The following is a 6,621-nucleotide window of genomic DNA, read 5'->3' on the forward strand; positions in this document are numbered from 1 at the left end:
GTTTGACACTTCAGATTGGTTATCCTGATCAGATAGTCACAAAATACAGCTCAACAAAAAAATACATTAACACTTTGATATGTTTTAATACTTGCTCAATAAAAATCAACAGGTTTTAAAACATTTTATTTAAGAATTGGTAGACTTAAGAGACCATTCAATTTCACATGTCAAACATCATTTAGCAGCCCAGATTCAGCATGTTCCAGTTGTCTGTACTGGGGAAATGGTACAAATTTCTGTCATGGATGGAAGAATGTACATTTTGTATGTATGTAAAACTAATGGTATACATGTCAAGACTTCTAGATGACATTTTGATATGTAAAACAGTAATCAGGTTATGGTCATTATCAAGAGGAGTTAAAATGGATTCATAAGTCAAATTAAACCATTTATTTCATCAAGTTAAAACAACCACCTGGAACAAAATGAAACAAATTCAATTTTTTCTAAAATTTATTATTCTTTCAGTGAAATGACCCCCTGGTGGTTGAATTCACGACACTTGTTGACCAAGTAGCTGTTTACTGGATCATGTAGGAATGGAAATGATTTGAACAAGAGATGGGATATAATTGTCCTGTTTGGGATGGTTATGTAGGAATGTTGGAGAGAAGACTTTTGTTTTTGTTTTTACATAGTATTATCACTGTGACAGAATGTACATATTCATGTTTTAATGTTATTTCAAGGTAAGATTTTAAAGAAAATACTGACCGAAAGGATATCTTATACAAGTTGTCCCCATGATGATATCTTGTATGCTGGTAATTAGTATTAGTATACAGGGTTCAATATTTACTGTGAACAAATTTCAAACAAGACACAATATTATGTGTCACTGTGGGTATTTCTATTGTTCATGTCTCGACTAAGTGGATTTGTTAAATATTTTATACCGAAGATGGTTATTAGTGCTGTACTTACGAAGGATAGATATGAGGACTGGAAGGGGTTGCCTGATCTCAGTTCCCCCACCTCCAGGCCTGCTATTCAATGTCAGAGGTTCTGAATAATATCTATATAACTGGTAGAGTTGTATCTTACATGTATGGTTTAAATTCTGAACCATGGAATGTAGGCAACATCATAATTGATAAAATTGAAAACTGTTGAAATATAGTGTTTGACCATAAATATCAGTAGAAATTTGTAACCATTTTTATCAAAGGAAAAAATTCTTCGTTCTGACCAATTCATTTACATGTCATCAAAATTACTCCTAATAGATAAAATATTGTTCCATGACTTCTGAAAGTAATTAGCTAATTAATTGATTAATTAATATGAACACAGTAAATCATTTTTTTAGATAGATAAACTTGTTAAAGCTTGTTTTCATTTGAAATATCAAATCATAGAAAAAATTGGTGTTAAATTAATTAAAACTGATGATTTTGTTGAATAGCTAGTGACTTATCATGGAACATCTGTGTACTGTTGATTGTGGAACTCAGTGGGGTCTGACAGACAGCTAGCTAGGTTGTTGTATACTATTGAATGTGTAGTATATATGAAGGTATGGATTGGTTGGTCTATGAAGACTAGCAGGAAACTATTTAGGTTGTTGTAAATAATTCAGTGTATGTACACATATACCTTTGTTATGGATCAGAATGTGCGTCACGAACATTAAATTGCCAGAAATTACTCTGTAAATGAAAGGATAGTGATTGTTAATGGTTTGATGTAATACTGAGACTAGTTATTGTGATAATGATATTAACTAGAGTTCTGATAACTGGCATTGCTTTCAATCTGTCAGTTGTTAGTCACCTGATTCAGGCTTTACTACTGATATTGTTACTTCTTGTAAGCTGCACCTGAAATATTCTGACCTGCTCTTGTGTACTTAAATCACTCTGTATAAAACCTATACAGACCCGATTTTGGTCAGAAGGGTGTACTTGATTCACTCTGTACAAAACCTACACAACCCAATTTTGACAGAAGGGTGTACTCCCTGTACAGTTCAAAACCTACACTGACTGATACTGTATGAAGGGCGTACTTGATTCACTCTGCAAGATATGCACTGACCAAGTATTGTCAGTAGGGTTAATATTTGATGGTCGCATTTGATACTGTCTGAAGGGCGTACTTGATTCACTCTGCAAGATATGCTCTGACCAAGTATTGTCAGTAGGGTTAATATTTGATGGTCGCATTTGATACTGTCTGAAGGGCGTACTTGATTCACTCTGCAAAATAAACACTGACCAAGTATTGTCAGTAGGGTTAATATTTGATGGTCGCATTTGATGCATGCTATAATGTATGAATAGTGATCTGATATTGTCATTAAGTTGTACTTCATTCAATCTGTGCTACTCCTAACCTGATCTGATATTATCAGCATGGCATACTTAATTCACTCTTTACTGTACCTGTACTGAAATGATGAGTTGGTATCTTAGGTAAGTGACTTGAAGCTATTGTGAATCAGGTGTACATATGTCATTTACATTTCTGAAATGTCATTTATAATTCCCCCCCTTTTTTTTTTTCCTCTCTGAAAAACCCCGATAGAGTATTGGAAGATTTGTACATACATGTGGATTATTGACAGCCTGATCAGTGATTTCCACGAAATATAGAGGAAGATTTTTACGAGGACCATGTTTAATATTCCATGGTAGATATTTTACTCCGGCTGGAGATAATTGACCCATGAATAGTGAATAAGACTCAAATGAGGATAGGTCAATATAAATATGGGTTGTTTTTTTTTTGTCTTAAATCTGATTTGACACAGTAAAATTGGGTCGCCATTGATCTAGTTGTTGTGACGACCAAGATTTAAGTTTGTATGGCCGTTCTCCCAGATGAAACTGGGTGGTTATGAGTGCTGCTGGTAAACTCCACACACTGTTTTATAATGATTTTGTCATACATTGTTTTAACTTTATTGTTTTGTGATCATAATGAATCATGTTTTCATGTCAACTCACTTTTAAAATTGGTGTTATTTAATTCAACAACACTGACTTAATGATGGACTCCATTCCCATGTCATATTGTGGTGCAAGTTTCAGAATTGCCAAGTCATTATCAATCTTATGGTTAGACTGAGCTGCTAACCTCTAGGTATCTACTGGTTAGACTAAGCTGCTAACCTCTAGGTATCTACTGGTTAGACTGAGCTGCTAACCTCTAGGTATCTACTGGTTAGACTTAGCTGCTAACCTCTTGTATCCAGTGGCTAGACTGAGCTTCTGATCTCTAGTATGTAATGGCTAGATTCAATTGCTAACCCAGTGTCTTATGGCTAGACGTGATTGCTAACATTTATTTTCTAATGACTGAACTCTATTGCAACCATTTAGTGTTAAAAGGCCAGACTTGTTTGCTAAATTTACTAACTAATGGCAAGGTTCCATCGCTAATCTTCAGTATCTAATGTCTAACTGAATTGCTAACCTCTTATTGCCAGAATCAATTGCTTAATTCTTATGTCTAATGGCTAGATGCAACTGCTAGCCTTTCATAGCCATCGGCCAGACTTAGTAATTAAATACAAACCACTAGTATTTAACGGTTACTTTGTGATAAAAAACAATTTTTTCTTAACATTAAAGATTGTCAATTACCACTTGATAAAATGTAGGTAAGCGTATACAGGGAGGATTTCTAATTAGTAAGTAATATGTAAATTATCTATATTCATGCTATGAAAGGTTGTATTTCTGTTGTGATATTACATAATACAAAACAGTAATAACATTTTGATTAAAGACCATAGTGTCGTACTTTTTATGGTCATTTTACAAGTAAATCCTGATCACAGATGGTTCACAGAGACTTTATCACAACTTTACTGTTAAGATTACAGTTAAACAAGGTTAACACTAGGTTTACTGTGACTTTATCAGAACTTTACCGTTAACATTACAGTTAAACAATGTTAACACTAGGTTTACTGTGACTTTATCAGAACTTTACCGTTAACATTACAGTTAAACAATGTTAACACTAGGTTTACTGTGACTTTATCAGAACTGTTATTTCACAGGTAAACAATACTGACAGGTAATTTACTGTTATTTCACAGGTAAACAATACTGACAGGTAATTTACTGTTATTTCACAGGTAAACGATACTGACAGGTAATTTACTGTTATTTCACAGGTAAACGATACTGACAGGTAATTTACTGTTATTTCACAGGTAAACGATACTGACTGGTAATTTACTGTTATTTCACAGGTAAACAATACTGATAAGTAGTTTACTATTATTTTACAGGTAAACAATACTGACAGGTAATTTACTGTTATTTCACAGGTAAACGATACTGACAGGTAATTTACTGTTATTTCACAGGTAAACGATACTGACAGGTAATTTACTGTTATTTCACAGGTAAACGATACTGACTGGTAATTTACTGTTATTTCACAGGTAAACAATACTGATAAGTAGTTTACTATTATTTTACAGGTAAACAATACTGACAGGTAATTTACTGTTATTTCACAGGTAAGCGATACTGACTGGTAATTTACTGTTATTTCACAGGTAAACAATACTGATAAGTAGTTTACTATTATTTTACAGGTAGAAACTTATATGATAGGTAATTTACAGTGATTTTACAGGTAAACACTTCTAATGAGTTTTGTTTACAGGTAAACACTACTGCAGGTAGTTTTATTATAATTTTAAGGCTAAATACTACTGATATATGGATTATTATAACATATACTGTTGTTGAGTGGTTAACTGTGATTTTACATTCTGTACCATCGATACATGGTGAACCATTATTTTTCAGATACCGGGTAATTGTCGAGGTTTAGAGCGGATATTATAGATCTTTAATTACAGCTGGCATATTTTCTTTATAATTGGTTTCTAACTCAAGATCAGGGGAGTATTCTGAAGCTTGCACCTTAATAAACTTAATCATGATCCATACAGTGTCAGTGGTTTCTCCAGATCTGTACAGAAATTTGCAATTGTTCTTTTGATGTACAGAGAATATTTTTATGGCAATGTTGAAATATGAAATAAAATATGAAAAATGCATCAAACAAAAATAATAAAAGTGAAATATGAACAATGTTCAGTGTTATTTGTATAACAGATTCGATGGACATGTATCAGTGTTTCTCAGGGAGGGTGTGTGTGAAGTATACTGTAATTAGTGGTATACTAAACCAGCCCCCTCTCCTAGAAACAACATCATGCCCATGTGGTTTGACGGGATTGTAGTTGTGCTGGTTTACTAAGATATTATTTTCTGCTAATTTTGTTGGTATTTGAAAATAAGGAACTTCATGAAGATTTTTATATATTTTTGTTTATTCAGCAGCAACTACATCCTCTCATTCCACTAAGTATATACTCTTATGTAACTGAACTCAAATGTTGGTTCATAATGAACATGGAAGGATATGTACTTAAGTGATTCTACATCACCTTCATGAAAGAGTTCCTCACAAATATAGAAATATTATTTTATTACAGGTAACACCAGGTCAGAGGTCAATGTCAAAATTTTGTACACATGTATCTTCAGGTGACCGTTAAGGCCCTTTGCACCTCTTGTGTTATGACGTGAAGCAAAGTTGATCGGAATTAAACACGGTTAACTAAGTCGAGGTCAAATCAATAACCACGCCCCTAACGATTTTTCCATATCACTGCAAACAGTCATTTTCTGACAGAAGTTCATCTGTCCTTTGTACCAGAGTTATGCCCCTCAATACTCAGATTTTCACTCATTTTTAATAGCCCTACAATGACATCTAGCAGCCCGAATGCAGGAGTATACGTTAGCCCGAGGACAACACTTATAGTTTCTGTGAAGATACATCTGAATGGAAAGAAAATAGATTAAAAAGGTATCGGGGAACTAATTTAAGATAACATAAAATTTCACACACGGGCGTGAAACAGTGTTTCTGGTGGAGGGGGTTAGTGTTATATGTCTTTGTGACTCCACACGTCCCAGGTATAATGATTTCCACGTGTGTTATATGTCTTTGTGACTCCACACGTCCCAGGCATAATGATTTCCACGTGTGTTCTATGTCTTTGTGACGCCACACGTCCCAGGTATAATGATTTCCACTTTGTGTGTTATATGATTTCTTTGTGACTCCACACGTCCCAGGCATAATGATTTCCACGTGCCACTTCCCAGGTATAATGATTTCCACGTGTGTTCTATGTCTTTGTGACTCCACACGTCCCAGGTATAATGATTTCCACGTGTGTTATACGTGTGTTATATGTCTTTGTGACTCCACACGTCCCAGGCATAATGATTTCCACGTGTGTTCTATGTCTTTGTGACGCCACACGTCCCAGGTATAATGATTTCCACGTGTGTTCTATGTCTTTGTGACTCCACACGTCCCAGGCATAATGATTTCCACGTGTGTTCTATGTCTTTGTGACGCCACACGTCCCAGGTATAATGATTTCCACGTGTGTTATATGTCTTTGTGACTCCACACGTCCCAGGCATAATGATTTCCACGTGCCACTTCCCAGGTATAATGATTTCCACGTGTGTTATATGTCTTTGTGACTCCAAACGTCCCAGGCATAATGATTTCCACGTGCCACTTCCCAGGTATAATGATTTCCACGTGTGTTCTATGTCTTTG

At 34.7% G+C, this 6,621-nt stretch overlaps 1 long non-coding RNA gene across 1 annotated transcript; it reads left to right on the plus strand.

Moving 5' to 3' along the window:
• The first annotated feature begins 2,123 nt into the window (after positions 1-2,123).
• On the plus strand, positions 2,124-5,066 carry LOC132553905 (uncharacterized). The gene is made up of 2 exons (XR_009554363.1): positions 2,124-3,160; positions 3,203-5,066. It is a non-coding gene; the product is annotated as an uncharacterized LOC132553905 (long non-coding RNA).
• The last annotated feature ends 1,555 nt before the right edge of the window (positions 5,067-6,621 follow it).

Source organism: Ylistrum balloti, unplaced genomic scaffold (genome assembly GCF_031769215.1).
Source record: "Ylistrum balloti isolate Yb309-2 unplaced genomic scaffold, AGI_CSIRO_Ybal_v1 Utg370366, whole genome shotgun sequence".
NCBI classification, from domain to species: domain Eukaryota; kingdom Metazoa; phylum Mollusca; class Bivalvia; order Pectinida; family Pectinidae; genus Ylistrum; species Ylistrum balloti.